The sequence below is a fragment of the Aotus nancymaae genome, unplaced genomic scaffold, assembly GCF_030222135.1.
Source record: "Aotus nancymaae isolate 86718 unplaced genomic scaffold, 86718_ANA_hifiasm-v0.15.2.pri h1tg000076l, whole genome shotgun sequence".
Lineage (NCBI taxonomy): Eukaryota > Metazoa > Chordata > Mammalia > Primates > Aotidae > Aotus > Aotus nancymaae.
This window is the reverse complement of record NW_026988491.1, coordinates 17,655,090-17,673,058: the sequence shown is the minus strand read 5'-3', so window position 1 is coordinate 17,673,058 and position 17,969 is coordinate 17,655,090. Positions and strand designations below refer to the sequence as shown.

Sequence of the window (17,969 nt, the reverse complement as noted above, 5' to 3'; positions counted from 1 at the left end):
GGAGTCCACTAGTGAGGTGTGGCTGACATTATGGGCAGGGAGAGGGTGTCCTTAGCACACTGGAAATTTGTCTGATGACTTCCTAGTTCCACTACTATTCACTGGAATTTTTTTTTCTTCCCCACCTTGCTCTGGTAACTGGGTACTTGGGGCAGGACCCACAATGCCTCCATCTCCCACCAGGCATCCAGGCTGCACTTTGCCTGAGGGCATGTGAGGGCGGCCCTGGCCTGGGCTGTGAGTGGCTACTGCTGGTGCTGGGTTGGCCTTCCCTTGCCCTGGGCTGGATGTGGCCCTCACCCTCCACCCCACAACCCCAGTTCTGCCTTGGGCCCTCTTCTCCTTTTCCAAGTTCACCTTTTAATTAAGCAGGAACTATATCCAAGACCCAGTTCTGATCCTTGAGGGAAGTCAGGATGTGGGGGCAGTGTCGTGTAGCTGGCCTCTGGAGGCTGGCTGCCTGGGCTCACAGACTGGCTGTCCCTGCACCAGCTGTGGGACACTTAGCAAGTTACGTAACATCTCACCTGGGAAATGGAGATAACAGTGCTTACCCCACCTAGAGCTGTTTTCATGATTAGCCAGAAATAAAGTAAGTGCTGTGTAAATGTTTATTGAGAAGCCTATTTGTTGGATTTAAAAAAAGAGAGTGAGTCTCTTAAACAGCCCTCCCATAAGATGGATGGTGCTTTTTTCTGGCACCCTGGCTTGGGGGAGGGGACAGGTAGACAAGTTTTGTATTTTTTAGTAGCGATGTAGTTTCACCATGTTGGCCAGGCTGGTCTCAGACTTGCTTCCCTAGAACTCAGGTGCTGCTTCTTTCTTAGTGCAGTGAGTGCTTGCCAGCTGTGGCAGGCAAGGCACTGTTGTGTTCATCTTCTGTAGCGGTGCAGTGGATTTAACTAAGCTGACTACAGGACATAGTGAAATATGTGTTGACTTCTCTGCTTTTTTGGTGAAGAACTGTGTGGGGAGGGGTGGTAAATAATTTCCTGAGTAGTGTAAATTATTATCATGTGTCAAGTAGGAGAGTCTCATGTTATGTGGTCTTTGCTTTTACTGGTATTTTTCCATTAAGGAATTTCTGTTTTTTGTGAGACAGGATCTCACTCTATCACCCAGGCTGGAGTGTTGTGGCGTGATCTCTGCTCATTGCAACCTCTGCCTCCTGGGGTCAAGTGATTCTTGTGCCTCAGCCTCCCAAGTAGCTGGGATTATAGCCATGTGCCACTAAAACTGGCTAATTTTTGTATTTTTTTGTAGAGATGAGGTTTCACCATGTTGGCCAGGCTGGTCTCCAACTCCTGGCTTCAAGCAATCCATTTGCCTCGGCCTCCCAAAGTGCTGGGACTACAGGTGTGAGCCACCAGGCCTGGTCTAAGGAATTTCTAAACACAAGATTTTCAAAAGAGATTTTTAACCTATTTCGTTTCATGTTATAAGGTGAGACTAGGTGGCTGTTTTTAACTGAACATTTTTGAATGAATATAATTAGCAAGTACACTGGTAAATAGTGGATACCCACTTAGCACAGTTTCCTCTTGCAATATGTTATTTTGCCAATCACGTATTCTCCCGTCCCCACATTACATCCCCTTGGGCCATGCTGAAAGGAGGAAACCGCCCTGAAGTGGCCCTGCCCTGGCCTTTGCCACTCAATCCTGGTTTGCCATGGGTGACGGGAAAGTGTGCATGTGTGTTCTTCCAGGAGAGAATCTAGGGGAAATTGATCTTGAAATATTTGTTTGCTGTCTGTTTTTGCAGATTAGTTTCCATATCTACTCTTCCCTCTAGTGTATGTATGTTTTGATATTGTATGAGATTTTACAGAGTTTTATTGAATAATATGCATACCCAAAGTGCACAGATCTCAAATGTGCATAATTAGTGAATTTTCACAAGTGCAGCACACCTATAGCCAGTTCAAGAGCCGCAACATGGCTCCAAAACCCTCCTGGCGCCCCTTCCTGCCTGGCTCCTACTCTCTCCTCCCTGTCCTGGCTTCAAAGGGTGCAGCTTAGTTGCTACTCCTCTTGTGCTTGATCTGAAGGGAATCATGCAGTATGTATTCTTGTAGGCACAGCATTTTAAAATCTTTCTCTCCTCACCTAAAGTTTTTTTATTATTTTTTTCTTCACTTTAATTTTTTTGTAAAAATTGAAGAAGCGAGGTGTTTTTGTTTTTATTTCTGTGTAATCACACTTGAGTGTTTGAGTGTCCTAGTTCTTAGGAGACAGTCGTGCTGCTGAGAGACCCTACCTGTCTCCAGGGGACTCCATGTCCCCAGTCCTGTCTCCTGCCTGAGGCCTCCTGTTCATCTGCTGACAAGCATTGCCTTGGTGTGTGTAGTCACAGAAGGTAGTTGAGTCCACATACAGGGACAGTGTAAGATTATCCTGTACAAGCAAGTCCCTGTCCCACCTACTGCTGTGGCACCCAGCCCCTTACATGCGGAGCAGGTCGTCTTTTTTCTCTTGTGAGCAGGAGGATCCCAAACACAAAAAAGATTCGAAGACTCTCATGTATGGTGTAAGTTAGTTTGTATATAAGTTGATTTTTTGTGTGTTGGGGAGGGAGTAGTAGGAATTTTATTCTCAGACCTCTTCTCCCTGATTTTCCATGGAAATACTGAAATTTCTCTTTGCCCACTTTCTGAAAAGAGAGCTCTTCCGTGGTGGCCACAGCAGGCAGGAGCGTGCAGTCTGGGAACCTGGGGCTGTACAGTGAATGCAGCAGTGTAAGGGAATGACCTTATCTCAGCAGCCAACAGGAAATGATGAAATGTGCTGGGAGAATTCAGCTGAGAGACAGAGGTCAGACATGCCAGCGGGTTGGGAAGAGGCAGGTACGGAAGCTGAGCTGCAAAGTTAGCCGGCATCTGGTAGAAAAACGTGAGTGTGCTGTTTAAGGCTTGCGTCTCCTTTAAAGTAGACCTCTTTGAAAGTAGATTTTTCATGGATTTGTTTTCTTTCCACAGAGTGACTGATTTAAACAGAACTCTTACCTTCTGTGCAAGCGCACCTAGTTTTAGAGTTCCTTGATGGAAATGTTCAACTAGTTCATTATTAACTGAGCAATGCAGAACGCTTTGTCCAAGAAAATGTCAGAGTGAGTGAGTGATTTTCTTGGAGAATAGATTTCAGCTTGAACAAATGAGGGATTGTGTTTTATAATGTTTGATTCTGGTTTTAGAACATATGTGCTGTTTCCTTTCCAGATAGATGCAATAACTTTGTACCTTTGATTTGGCTTGTTTGAGACTAGCTGACATACTTGAGCTGTATTTTTTTCTTACCGAGTAGCTAAATGAGTTACTTGAGTTAGCTGTGAATAGAGGGCTTCCCCCTCCTACTTTAAGGCATTAATGTTTATTACATGCTGCCATTTTCTTTCTTTACAGCCAAATCTCATCTACAAACACGGAAGTGGGGACTTGAGAGAGAAAAAACAAATTAGCTTTTCCAGGAGACTGTAATTGCTGTTTTCATGACTGTCTACCGTAGACTCTGAATTCATGTGCCACCGTTCCAGGCCCCCTCCCCATCCTCCTCCTCAGTTCTTCTCATTTCTCATCCCAGCTGAATCCTGTGCCCTTGCCCCCATCTCCCCAGGGCTATCACTAGACACTTGTATGTTTTTGTTGGGTAACATATTGTTTCAATAACTGAACAGCCTTATATACATATTTAATTATTTCTTAGAAGTCATATTCTGGAATTGAAAAACAATGGCTCTCGCTTTATTGATATGGTGCTGTAATTCTAATAAGATTTTAAAAATCCTGATACTTAAGTGATCCATTGCTCAGTGAATTATACTTACGGGATTACCTATTGCTGTTAAAAAGGCAGCATCCTCTCTCTGTTCTCCAGAAAATGCTGTGCTGGTGCAGCCTTTGCCACACAGAGAAGCATGCTTTCTTGTTAGGATGTTACCTGCTATGAAGCGTGTATTTCAAATACTTTTACAATTGCATAGGAAAGGTTTCTAGAACCCCAGGGTATATATAGTATGCTGGTTCGACCTTAATCGGACCCATCAGTTTTGTCTTTGCTCTTGTAGCTCTGAATATCTCTTTCTTCAGATCCCTTACTTCTTGTCAATAAAACATCCTACTGAATTCTAGATGAACTTTAAATGCTGTATTTATGAAAACAGCAAAGAGGTTTCATAACTTCAAACCAAAGCATGTTTTACAGGCATGAGATGAATGCCAAAAAATAATAATAAGCCTTCCTTTTTTCCCCCTTTTCTTTTTAAACAGTGTTAGTCCTTTAAGACCCATTTGTCCTGAGACACAATTCTTTTATTCATTTGGTGGCATAATGCAGAAGAGGGGAACACAATATTTGTAGCTGTAATGGCTCATGGAGTTAATATTCCAGGCTCCTCACTTTACCAAAGGAATTGAGACCCAGAGGTGACAACTTCTCCAAGGTCACTTGGCTTGTTGGTAGCCAAGTGAGTCTGAAACCCTGGTCTCGTGACACCTGGGTTATTACTCTTCCCATTACAGTAATTGGCTTTCTTCATATTACTATCTTAAGATTAATATCACTTAGTTAAGAGTGTTTTTTTTTTCTTCTGATGAGTCCATTTATATTTGTTTCACTTTCAAACACTCAGCTTTAAGCTTTTTTCCTGTAAGTACCATTTGGCATCGATGATTAATGAATTACCCCAAGTACAAAGAGCATTGACATTTCTCCCTCTGAGAGAGACTTTTTCTTAAAATTCAGCAATTCTCTATATTATAAAGTTTTGCTTGCTTCTCCCCTAAGTCAGGGAGAGACAGTCACTTGTTACCGATAGAAGCGGGCCTTTGAGATGGGATTACTTGCTAGATGAGAATGCCACGCTAAATACAATCACAACTAATACAAGAGACAGACAAGCACTCAATTCTTCTTTGAAAGAAGATTCTTCAAGGTTGAAAGGGAAATCCCGAACATTCAGCATTTCTGCATTTCAGCCCCTATAAGGGAATACTGACAGCTCTGTCTTCAGCTGGACTGAAGAGCTTTTAGAATATGAAAGACTTTAATATATCATAATGTAAATAAAGGAGAAAATGATATAATTTATAAAAATGGAATTTACTCACAATTTTCCAGAATCATTAAAAATGGTCTTTGCTAAAAATTGAATATGTATCCTCTGAAATTCAGGTGTGGGAGCTAGATGTAAACAGAGGTATGCTGAAAACAGTGTGTGATTGTTCCTAGACCTCGACATGGGCATCACTGTCTGTCCAGAGTCACCTTAAAATGCCTTGGGGAGGTTCACAGGATAGCACTTACTTGTATTTTCTGAAGTATTTAGAATATATGCCTTGAAGAATTTCTGAAACAAAAACACTCTAGGAAAACGGGCACTTTCATAAATACGTTAATTGTATTTGAAGTTGAATTTAATAACTTTGCAACTATTTTAACTTATAAAACCGAAGAATGAAGCGTGATACATAAGCAATATTTTTATGCAGTGTGTCAGAACTGTCTTCCCTCCTGGCTTTCTAGTGGGCGCTTTCTGTCAGTCTTCTTGAAGAAGGTGCTGCTTTCATTTGGTGAGCTAGGTGACATTATCCTGGGGCCTGGAGAACAAGTGAGGCTGTAGGCTGACGAGCTGAAGTGGCTTAGTTCGATTCTCCCATAATTTAGTTATCTTTGTTCCCCAATTAGCATTTTATATTATTATATTTTCAGTATATGTTAAGTATAGAATATTCCAACTGGCTTCCTTTTCTTAGTATATAATTGGCCTTCTTATCTTCTGCAGTCTGTAAGTAACATTTGATACCCTTCCCTCCCTAGCCCCTAACTTCTGCCCACATCAGTATAAATGCTGCTGTGCTTGTGAGATTTAAAGATGAGAAAGGGATACCAGACTGTCGCAGTGCTGGCATTGCTGCAAACTGAGAAGGGGTTAAACGGAAGCCTCTGGGGCTGCTGTTGGCTTAGAAATCTCAGAGTTAGTGTTGTTGGCATTTGGGCCTTTTTCATGTCCACTCTGCTTGGGACATCTCTCCAGAACCGTCTCTAAGACTATGAAGAACTGTCTCCCAGGAGAGTTTGGTAAAGAGGAGCGTGTGTGTGTGTGTGTGTGTGTGTGTGTGTGTGTGTGAGAGAGAGAGAGAGAGAGAGAGAGAGAGAGAGAGAGAGAGAGAGAGAGAGAGAGAGAGAAAGAGAATGGTGAGATAGTAGTTAGACAAAGTTTATTGATTTGAATGAATGAATTGCAGTGTTTGCCTTTCTGTAGTGATTACTTTTGAAGGCACTATAGTTACATTTCACTAGTCTGGTCTAAATGCATTTGCATGTTACAGTTCTGCTGTGACACCAAGTAACAGGTTGTGTCTACTTGACGTCTCCTCTAGCCCTGGGATTCTGGCCTAAATTTTTTCTCATTAGACTCTGTCATATATGAATCAAAAGACATAAATCTTTATGTTGGCCCATGATGCATATTTTATTTTGAGAAACTTAAAGAATCTAATAGGAAGTACTCTGAATTTGAAATATGTGTCAATGGTCATCACAGTAGTATGGGATTTAGGTTATCTTTTTGTTAATGTGAAGCCTGTGCTATGAATTTCATACTCAGTCTGTTTCTCTTCAGGATTTGTTCAAGTGGAGTCCTTGATGGAGAACAGGGAAGAATGGTTTTGCTGGAAAATGCTTACTTGACAAAATGTTGATGTAATTAATGGGACAAAATGTTGAACTTCCCAATTTGGAATTCTCTGTTTGACCCTTTAAATTCCTAATGTAGATTGGTAGTGCTAGTTTAACTACATAAATGAAGCACATGGCAGTTTTGGGGATAATGACGTGATTTCTCTATGGTTCTTCTCTGCTATGAACTGACACATAAAGAAAATAGCACAGGGCATAGTAGACTGATCACCAGTATCTATTGATTTGGAAGACAGAAGCATTTGTTACTACTTTCCTACCTATAGGAATGGTCACCTCAGGTTCACTTAGTCACATCCTAACATTGCTGTGCCTGAAGAATGGTAGAAAGCAGGACCATGAAGCCATGAAGGAAAGCAGCAAGGCCACTTGTGGAAGTTAAATATTTGCATACATTCAAACATTGAACTCGAAGACATTAAATTTAATCTTAGGTGTCTCCAGTGAACTTCTGAGGTTGAAGAGTTTGCATTTGGGATGGTAGAAGTTGTTATGATGATGAAAAGTCATGATGTGAGGCTTATGTAAACTGTAGTTGTCCCAGCACCTGACAGCTTTTTTTTTCTTCCTTGATGCTATCTCCAGGTATGACAACTTTCATTGGTAGACTTCAGGCACCTGCGTGAGCTCTGTGCTTACTTCCAGCCATCCATTAGGTCACAACCTGGAGGGACAGTCCACCTGGATGATGGCTGGCTGGATCAGTTGATTTGTTCATTCATGCATTTATTCATTCAGTTTATCTTCTTGGTCTCTTGTCCACGTGGTTCACATCAGGCACTGTGCTAGACTCTGGGGATCCATAGATGGTTAGGATTGAGTTCTTGACTCTGAGGAGCTCACAGTCCAGCAAAGTAAAGAGACTTCTTAGTAGCAGTGTGATGAGTCTTCAAGAGCTATTGGGACTTTATTCTGCCATGAAGAGTGGAAGAGACTGGAGGAAACTCCAGTTTGGTGATGAGTTATAGAGGGAGTGGTTTGTCAGGCACCCAAGAGAAGCAGAGGGAACAATATATGCAAAGGCAAGGAGGTCAGAATCTGCCAGACTTGGAAGCTTGATGGGGCTGAAGTGCCATTTATATGTGAACATCCTTCAGGAACATCATGTTTATCACATCCAGACCAGTTATTTTTCATCTCAAACCAGTTTGTTCCTCTGAATTCTGATTTTCTCTCTGTGGCATTATCACCTACTGTGCCTCCAAAATTAGAAACTTTAGATCCCTGCCCCCATCACCCATTCCCTAGCATCATCCGTTACTATGTCCTGTCTGTTTTTCCTCTTGGATATATTCCTTTTTCCTGGTCTTCCAACCATTTCTCTTTCTCCAATCTTGAACCTCCAGAACTGCATGGACAAGTGTGTTAGCCACTAACCACATGTGACTGTTTACATTAAAGTTAAATAAAATTAAAAAGTAATTGAGATCAGTCTTGGCAACATAATGAGACCTCTGTCTCTACAAAAAATAAAGAATTAGCCAGGTGCAGTGGCGCATACTTGTAGTCCAAGCTTCAGAAGGCTGAAGTGGAAGGATTACTTGCACCCATGAGGTTGAGGCTGCAATGAGCCGTGATGGTGCTACTGCACCCCAGCCTGAATGACAGAGTGACACCCTGTCTCAAAAAAAAAAAAAAAAAGTCAGTTTCTCACTTGGACTAACTACATTTTAAGTGTTAATAGCTGGTGGCTGCCGTACCAGTCAGCCCAAGACTAGAGAGAGGCTCCATGGGCTGTTCTCCACTCTCTGTCCAAGGGAACCTTCCTTTATGGGCTTTTTTCTTTTTTTCCTTTCTTTCTTTTCTTTCTTTTCCCTTCCTCCTTCCCTCCCTCCCTCTCTCTTTCCCTCTCTCCCTCCTTCCCTCCCACCCTCTTTCTCTCTCTCCCTCCCTCCCTCGCTTCCTTCCTCTTGCTTTTTCTTTCTCTCTTCCTTTATTCCTTTCTTCCTTTCCTTTCCTTTCTCTCTTCTCTTTCCTCTCACTTCTTTTCTTTCTTCTCAATGTCTCACTCTGTTGCCAGGCTGGAATGCAGTGGCACGATCTCGGCTCACTGAAACTTCCACCTCCCATATTCAAGTGATTCTCCTGCCTCAGCCTCCCGAGTAGCTGGGATTATAGGAGCCTGCCACCATGCCCAGCTAATTTTTGTATTTTTGGTAGAGACAGGGTTTCACCATGTTGGCCAGGATGGTCTTGACCTCTTGATCCACCCGACTTGGGCCCTAAGAGTGCTGGAATTACATGCATGCGCCACCATGCCCAGCCTATGGGTTTTTTTCTTTTGAGTTGGAGTCTTGCCCTGTCACCCAGGCTGGAGTGCAGTGGTGCAGTCTTAGCTCACTGCAACCTCTGCCTACCGGATTCAAATGATTCTCATGCCTGTGTTTTGTATTTTTTGGTAGAGACAGGGTTTCACCATGTTGGCTAGACTGCCTTTGAACTCCTGACCTCAAGTGATCTGCCTGCCTCGGCCTCTGAGCCACTGTGCCCAGCCTCATGCCTTTTAATCTTTGTGCATGCTATTCTTTCTCCCCGCAGAATACCATTCCCGCTCTAAGCATTCCCTTCTTCCCTGGCTTTCCTCAGGTGAATTTCGTCTCTTTTTTCCTCCAGTGTCCTTGTAATCACAAAATCACACTTGCCTCTGAGAGGGCACATGTATGTTTATTATGTGTCGAGACATCATGGTATAGTGGTTAAGCTTTGGGGACAGATTGTCTTAACTTCAAAACTGGCCGCTTACTTGCCAGGTGGCTTTCAACAAATTATTTAACCTTTCTGAGTTTTAGTTTCTTCAGCTATAAAATGAAGGTAATGTTTTTTTCATCATGTTAAATGAAACCCTTAGCACTGCACTTAAATATATAGCTCTCAAATTGTAGCTGAGAGCTCTCATTCTAGGTACATGGCCTTCTTCTGTTCATCAGCCATGCTAAAACCATATAATCTGCTAATAATGCTGTTGTGTTTCTTCTTTTCTGATTGTTATGCCTTTTAGTTATTTTTCTTATTGCAGTGGCTAGGCCCTTCAATGCTATTTGCATAGACAGGCAATTTTTTCTTATTCCTGTAATATCTCTTGGCTGTAGTTCTTCTGGTGAGATTTTTATTCTCTTTTGTTTTGATTGCATTTCATTGTGCCTACTTTCCATTGCATTTGTTTTTTCATTCTTAGCTTAGAAATTCTCAGCCTGTTCCTTTAGTGGTTATTCTAGATATTTTTATATAGTTAACAAAGTCTAAAGTAATATATTTACCCTTCTCTTGAATAATGGATGGATATAAAACATTTTAACTCCGTATGCCCTCTCAACTTTTCCAGTTTTTTCCCCCGAATTTTTAAATCCTACGAATTTGCTACTGTCCTTCATACAGTTAATGCTATTTAGATTTATCCCATATGTTTACCTGCATATTTGTAGGTAAATATTCCTTCATGTGCTTCAGGCTTTCCATCTGAAATAATTTCCTTCTTTTAAAGGTATATCCTTTTGGCACGGTGGCTCACGCCTGTAATCTCAGCACTTTGGGAGGCTGAGGTAGACAGATCACCTGAGGTCGAGAGTTCGAGGCCAGCCTGGCCAACATGGCAAAACCCCATCTCTACAAAAATACAAAAAAATTAGCTGGGTCTGGTGGCATACACCTGTAATCCCAGCTACTAGGGAGGCTGAGGCAGGAGAATTGCTTGAACCTGGGAGGCGGAGATAGCAGTGAGCCGAGATTGTGCCACTGCACTCCAGCCTGGGTGACAGAGGGAGACTCCGTCTCAAATAAATAAATTAATTAATTAATTTCTTCAACAGGGAGTCATTAAGATACCTGATTTGCTGTGCTGCTGAAAACAGAAGTATGCTCTGTCATACCATGTGTCTGTATCAGAGCCTGACACATTCCTTGACTCGTTCATTCCAGTTGTGTTGATTGTGTACCTGTTATGTGTCAGTGCTAGGAACACGGGTGAACAAGGCAAAATCCTCGTGCATAAGGAGCTTACTTTCTTATGAGTGGAGAGAGAAAATATACTAATACATAATTTGGCAGATGAGATTGAGTGTTAAGAAAATAAAACAGAGTTAAGGCTGGAGTATCAGGGCTGAGGAAGGCTTGCTTAAGGAGAGGGTAATGTTTGAGCACATATCTGATGCTGTGAGGCAGCAGATCCTACAGACGTGGGAGAAAGGTATTCTCTGCAGAGGGGAAGCAGGTGCAAAAGTAAGCCAAAGTCTGGTGCATTTGGAGAACCACATGGAGGTCATCGTTGCCAGAGTCCAGGGTGGGGATTGGAAGGAGCCAAAACTGGCGCTGGAAGCAGGGGCTAGAATCACATGGGACCTTGTAATCAGGGTGGGGAGTATCAGTAACTGTGACAGTTGACTGTTGGCAAGTGGGGAGTATTAATAATTGTGAAACTTGGCAATAGTTCTTGGCAAGTTTTGAGTTTGGTGGATTGAACCAGGTTAACTGAGATAGAGATGGTGTAAAGTGGCCACATTCTGGCTCTGTTTTGAAGTAGAGGTGATAATATGTGGACACGAGGGCAGGAGAGGAGTCAGGGATGACACTGGGGCATTTGTCCTTAGCAGCTGTGTCCTGGAGGAGCCCACCCAGTAAATGTAGGAGAAAGAGGTGGGTTTCGGCCAGTGTGTCGGAGAGCCCTGTGAGTCTTCCGGGGGAGATGCTGAGCCAGCAGTGAGGGCCATGCTGGATCTGGAGCTCAGGGAGAGGCTGAGTCAGGAGACATCAGCATGTGGATGGAATTTCAGGTCACAGGAGGGAGTGGGTCACCCAGGAAACTAGTGTGCACGGAGAAGAGAAGGCTGAGCCCTGGGCCCCACGGGTGAGCACAGGGTGATAAGGGCACTGATTGGGTGCTTTGCAGGACTGTCTGAAAGCACTTGTCTTGAGAGAATGCAATTGATACTGCAGGCTGGTTATCAGTGACTACCAGAAAAGTTTGGATTTCATGCTTACATAAAGGGAAGGTGCCTACGTGCTACCTTATTTTCCTTTTGAATTTCCTTTTTTTTTTTTTTGAGACAGAGTTTCACTCTTGTTGCCTAGGCTGGAGTGCAATGGCACGATCTCGGCTCACCACAACCTCCGCCTCCCGGGTTCAAGTGATTCTCCTGCCTCTGCCTCCCAAGTAGCTGGGATTACAGGCACGCACCACTGTGTCTGGCTAATTTTTGTGTTTTTTTTAGTAGAGACAGTGTTTCGCCATGTTGGTCAGGCTGGTCTTGAACTCCTGACCTCAGGTGATCCACCCACCTCCGCCTAGGATTACAGGCGTGAGCCACTGCGCCCAGCTCCTTTTGAATTTTCAAAAGCAATTCAATCAATATATTCTTATGGCAGAACAATTAAGTGATACAGATATGCAAAAACCCCAGACTTTCATATTCTTCCACCCAGAGATGTTCATTCAAGGGTTGCTCCAGTGTCATCTCCTCAGGACAGCCTTCCCTGGCCACCATCTGTCCAGGTAGACCCTGTCACTGTCTGTCCCCCACTTGGCTTCATGCTTCTCCCCAGCCCTTAATGCTGCCTGCTGTTACATGACGTACTGGTGTGACTTTGTATCCCCTGGCCCCTACTGGAAAGTATACAGGAGCCTTGTCACTTGTACCCATCTTGGGTCCCCAAAGGCCCAGCGAGGTGCCTGGCATGCAATAGTAAGCCTGTGTTTTACTCAATGGAAGAATTAACATTTTTGGTATATAGCCTTCTGGGCTTTTTAAATGGGTAATCACCCACTCTTAAACATGTATTTTTAGATAAGCCCAAGTGTTCAACTTTTTAGACTTAAGAATGCTACTTATGGTTTTGAATATTACTGTAAGCTAACTTTGCACTAGTAGGCTGTGGGCTGCTGTTTTCAGTCAGTTTCAGCGATGGCAGCTGCACAGGCCTTCAGAGCCCTTCCTGAGCCTGTGCCTGAACAGCAGCCTCACATCCCAAGCCGCCTCATGCTGACTCCTAGGAGGCTGCAGCTGCAGGGCTTCTCCTTTCCTCTTCCAAACTGCTGTGCCTGCCCACCTGCCCGCCCTCCTCCCCACTCCCACCTCTCCCCCTCCCCCATGTTCCCTCTCTTCCTCTCTCTGTTCCTCCCTCCCTCTCAGCCTAATCATGTATGACAGTGTCTTATCTTCCTGAGTATTTAGACAATTTGTTCCCCTGTATTTTGGAGGATTGGTTCCAGGACCCCCCAGAAGATACCAAAAATCCATGGATGCTCATCTCTGATAAAAAATTTTGCTGTATTTGCATGTAACCTGTGTATACCCGTCAGTATTCTTTAAATCATCTCTAGATTACTTATAATATCCAATAGAATATAAATACAATATAAATAGTTATACTGTATTGTTTAGGGAATAATGACAAGCAAAAAAAGTCTGTATATGTTTAGTACAGATGCAGCTACCCACTTATTTCCCCGGATATTTTCGATTTCCGGCTGGTTGAATCCACAGATGTGGAACTCGTGGGTATGAAGGGCTCAGCGTGCTGTAAGCTCCTGGACCGCAGGGACTGCGTGGTGCTATTCAGTTATTTTCACTTTCATTTCTTAGCTCTTAGCAAGGTTTCTGGTACTCAGAAAGTAAATGTTTTTTAAAATATTGGGAGAGGTACATGTAAAATAATTTAAAATAAATTCTTTTGGCATGATATTTACTCAGTTTATTAGAATAAATTAAACATTTTATTGAAAATATTTAAGGATTTGGGACACAGGCTATGTCTTGAGTCAGCCAAACTGACAAATTTTTATGAAGGACAGGCTCTTTGTGCGTGTGTGTGTGTGTGTACGTGTGTGTGTTTAGTGGGGACATTGAGTATTTTAATGAAGTCAAGATAGTAACCAAGACATTTTCTTCAGGGTGTCTCAGATAATATTATTATATATTGCAGTTAGGCATTTTATCATAAATGGAGTTGTCATTAATTTTTCCCCTTTATAAGTGGTCACTGGACATGTTTATTAGGCAGGTAGTATCACAAAATGTATGTGTGTGTGTCTTAACGTTGAAGATCTTTGTTTTGTGTTTCTAGAGTTCTCAGTGGTAGAGCTGAAAAGTGGGTGTGTAAGTCCTGCTTGCTGAAGCAGTAGCCTCCCTGTGGGGGTGGGGCGTGCCAGAATGTCCAGGAGGAGTCATGCTAGGAGCAAGAAGACTGGGAAGGCAGGAGACTGACATTTGTAGGCACTCACAATGTGTCATTTAAATTCCTATCCTGTGTAGGTCAGCTACCTTTGTTCCCATTTTTCCGGTAAGAAGGTGGCTTAGAAGTTAAAATGTGCACCTATCACAGCTGTTTTAAACTCTGTTCTCTTTCTACTCTCCTTTTTTTTTTCCTATTTATTTTAAGAAATGACTTTTTCTTTTTCTTTTCTTTTTCTTTTTTTTTTTTTGAGACGGAGTTTCGCTCTTGTTACCTAGACTGGAGTGCAATGGCGCGATCTCGGCTCACCGCGACCTCCGCCTTCTGGGTTCAGGCAATTCTCCTGCCTCAGCCTCCTGAGTAGCTGGGATTACAGGCACGCGCCACCATGCCCAGCTAATTTTTTGTATTTTTAGTAGAGACGGGGTTTCACCTTGTTGACCAGGATGGTCTCGATCTCTTGACCTCGTGATCCACCTGCCTCGGCCTCCCAAAGTGCTGGGATTACAGGCGTGAGTCACGGCGCCCGGCCGATTTTTTCTTTTTTATAGAGACAGGGTCCACCATGTTGCCCAGGCTGGTTTCTAAATCCTGGGCTCAAGGGATGCTTCTACCCCGCCTCCCAAAGTGCTGGGATTACAGGCGTGGCCACTTGTGCTTGGCCCACTCTCCATGTTTAAGGGAAACTTTTGCTGTTAATTTTATGCTTGATTTAAGCCTATTAGTTTCAGATTGTTGCTTGACAATTGAGTTCCCTGTTTTTCCAAATTACTGGCTAGTTTATTGTATGTGAACTTTTAAAAAAATAAAAGCACCGTCAAGTTAGAATTCATTTGTCAGTTTGTCACACCAAACTGGCTCTGTATTCTTCTACAGTAGAACGCTTTGGCTCTAGTTGATACCTTTGAATGAAATAGAATATTTTCTTGAGAGAGTGGCACCATAGTTGAGTGCATAGATCCCCAGAAAATATTTGTAAACCAAATCCTCTGTGGTTTGCACTTAAATTTTTTTTTTTTTGAGATGGGATCTCACTGTGTTGCCCAGGCTGGAGTGCAGTGGCTACTCACAGGCACTATCCTAGCTCACTGCAGCCTTGAACTCTTGAGCCCAAGTGATCTTCCTGCCTCAGCCTCCCAAGTAGCTGGGACTATAGGTAGGTATATGCCACCACACCCAGGTCATGTGACTTTTTAAACTTCAAAGGCACATATGTATAGTACTGCTTGAGAAGTATTTGGGCAGTTCATTTCCAGACAGCACTTCTGATGGGTGTGACCTCTTGTCCATGCTTACTTAGCATTCTCATGGCGGGCTTTTATCAGGACATTCTACTTTTTATTGCTGGTAGCTAGATGGAACAGAAATCACTCTTCTAATGACTCGGGCTAGTGTCTGATCTTCAGCGCCCTGCCATTTGTAAATCCCCTCTCTCTTTCACAGCTTCCCAGGGTTTGCCCTCCATGACCAGCATGACCCTGCACTGGGCTGGTTTGTAACTCCTCTTTGTCACACAGGTTCCTCTACCTGGGATGCCTTTCCCTCTGCTCTAGCTGAAGAATTCCTACTGAAACGTCAGCCCTGGGCACCCTTTCTGGACCCTCTCTGTGTCCCCATAGCATTTTGTGCAGAACTGTCTCCTAGCTCTTGGCAGCTGTGTTGGAGGAGGTTGTTCAAGTGTCTGTCAACCCTGTGAGAATGGAGTGCCCCAATGGAGGGCACCTGGCTTACTGGCTCAGGAGCTGGGCTGCCGTGGAGACTGGCCCCTGGTACCGTCTCCCTGGCCGATGGTTGTGGAAGGCCCCCATACTCCAGGCACTGTGCCAAGTCCTAGCCGGATGCCATTTGATTCCTGCAACCTCTCAGGCAGATTGGATTCCATTTTACAGATGAGCAGTGTCAAGCACAGACCTCTTAGGTATTTTGCCAGAAGCGACTGGATCATTAAGAAGTTACCCCACACCCAGGGTCTTATGAAGTCTCACAGATGCAGATTTCAGAGACCTAGGTTTGTGCATCAAGGCTAGCGTGTTCTTTGGTGTTGTCCCCTCTGCTCACTCTCATTTTCAGCTTGTTCAGACAGACCAGGGCTACAGCCTCTCTTGGGGGTTTTGCTTAGTCAGACTCTTGGGTAGGGTAGAGCCTCTAAAACTGCCGCCTCCAACTACAGGAAGAGGCCACTCCTCCTTTGTGGACAAAGGGCCACAGATCCCCTTTGTGTGACAGGAAGTCCTGCTTCTAGAAGGGGCTGCCTGAAAGTGGAGGGGTTGAAAGAAGCTGAAGCGTTGACCTGGGGCCACTCTGACTCATGCCTGTTGTCAATAATGCCCTTTGTCTTGTCTTGGGAACCTGCTGCAGCAGACCTCCAAGGGTGGCCTGGAGCGTTCCTCTTCTCCGCCTTCCTAATCACTCTGCCCCCTGTGAATGCCCCTGTTTTCTGACCTGAATAAAGGACATCCTCCTGACCCATTCTATATATTTTCATTTTAGTTGTGCCAGGAGAATCTTTCTGTCTCATCTGGGCCTATGTGAGTTTTCTTTTTGAGGGTTTAAGTGCATCTCTTGAGTTGGAAAACTTGCAGCTTAAGGAAGAGCTGTCCAACTGGGCAGGTGCCTCTGACTGAGAAGAGGAGGCATCAGGAAGTACGTGGCTGTGGCTGCTCTGGCAGTGATCCTGAAGACTGGCACCAAGGGGAATGGAGCCACACAGAGAATTTCAGGCATTAGAGGGAAAGCGCGGGCACCTGGACCCACGGCCCAGCTCCTGCCACGTGGTCTACACATCTCCTGTATTTGTGGCCATCTGTCAGTTGTTAGGTACAGCAGTTAGGATGTGAGGACACCAGAAGCGAGGGCAGTAGTGGCTGACATAAGCTGATGTGTCCTCATGTGCTCTCAAGTCCTGATCCCCAGCTGGACGTGAGAGGATTGTGTGTGTGCGTGCCTGTGTGAAGGGATCCTAAGATTATGCTGGAATAATACCGTGTCAGTCCTGGGCAGGCAGCTTTACGTGTTGTGGTGTAACTGGGACTCCTTGCTGTGGGGACATGGTGGTTAAATCAGTGAGCACTTGTTCTGGCTTGAGAAGCTGGGTGAATAAATGGTGGGATCATTTCTGATGTAGAAAACCCAGGGACAGGAACAGACTCTTAGAGAAGGAGACAGTTTGCAGGGACTGTGTGATGGCCAAGTGGAGGCATCCAGTAGGCAGAGATGCAGGTCTGGGCCAGACAGCACATCGGGGCTTGATGTTAAAGGTGGTTTGGTATGTGGGAACAGAAGAGGTGAGGGAAAGCGCCTGGGACAGAACCTGGGGAGCACCAGCAGCCAAGGAACAGGCAGAGGAGGTGGGGGAAGGTGTGACTGTGGGTGCAAGGGTAGGGAGATGGCAGGGAGGTGCCAGGCCTGGTGGAGAACATCTGCAGGGACCCTTGGGACCCTTGTGGAGAGCAGGGGGTGCTGCTGAGAGGCAGAGAGTCCTTTGGAGAGGGGGTTGAGTCCCTACAGTTGCTCCCGGCAGCCAGGCTGGGACTGTGGAGGTGGCTGCATGCCATGGGAAAAGGTGGAGCGCTCATGGAGGAGTTGAGCAGTGGTGTCTCCAGGCTAGGTGGGGGTAGACGGTGGCACTGGAGGAGGTGGTGGGGAGGTGGTTCAAGGCCACTAGGCTGAAAAATGAGGAGGGTCTGTCTGGTTAGGGATAGCTCAGTGTCACTGTTCTTTGGATTTCTGGTGCATTTTCCCCATTAATGTGACTTTAGTTCAAAAGAAGAAAGCAGGAGCTTGCTAGTTTAAAAAGGAGATTTGGTGAGGACAAACAAGTCAATTAAAGTTAGTACATGGCACCTGAGACCGTGCCTAGAAGGTCTGAATGAGGAAGCATTTGTAGTGTGTATGCACCATTCTGTGTGGCACTTTGGCACCCACAAAACAGGGGAGACCATTAAGGGACCTTGGGCACCCACCCTCCCACTCCCTCCATTGTGAACTTCAGGAACACCATTTACTGCAGACTCTTCCAGTGTTGGAGAGCTCACATTTTAGCATTTTCCTCTGGAAAGTCATAACCCATTCCTTTGAACCATTAATCCAGCTTTGTTATATGAAGGAAGA

The 17,969-nt window shown here is 44.4% G+C and overlaps 1 protein-coding gene across 6 annotated transcripts in view; it reads left to right on the top strand.

Moving 5' to 3' along the window:
- PACSIN2 (protein kinase C and casein kinase substrate in neurons 2) overlaps positions 1-17,969 on the top strand; it is a 142,675-nt gene that overhangs the window by 39,983 nt on the left and 84,723 nt on the right. For 4 of the 6 annotated variants that reach the window (XR_010339396.1, XR_010339395.1, XM_021668653.2 and 1 more), the window contains exon 1: positions 2,794-2,891. The exons of the other annotated variants lie outside the window; for them this stretch is intronic. The gene's annotated coding sequence lies outside the window, so the exon portion shown is untranslated. Of the gene's footprint in view, positions 1-2,793; positions 2,892-17,969 lie in introns of those variants that run through there. 6 annotated transcript variants of the gene reach the window in all.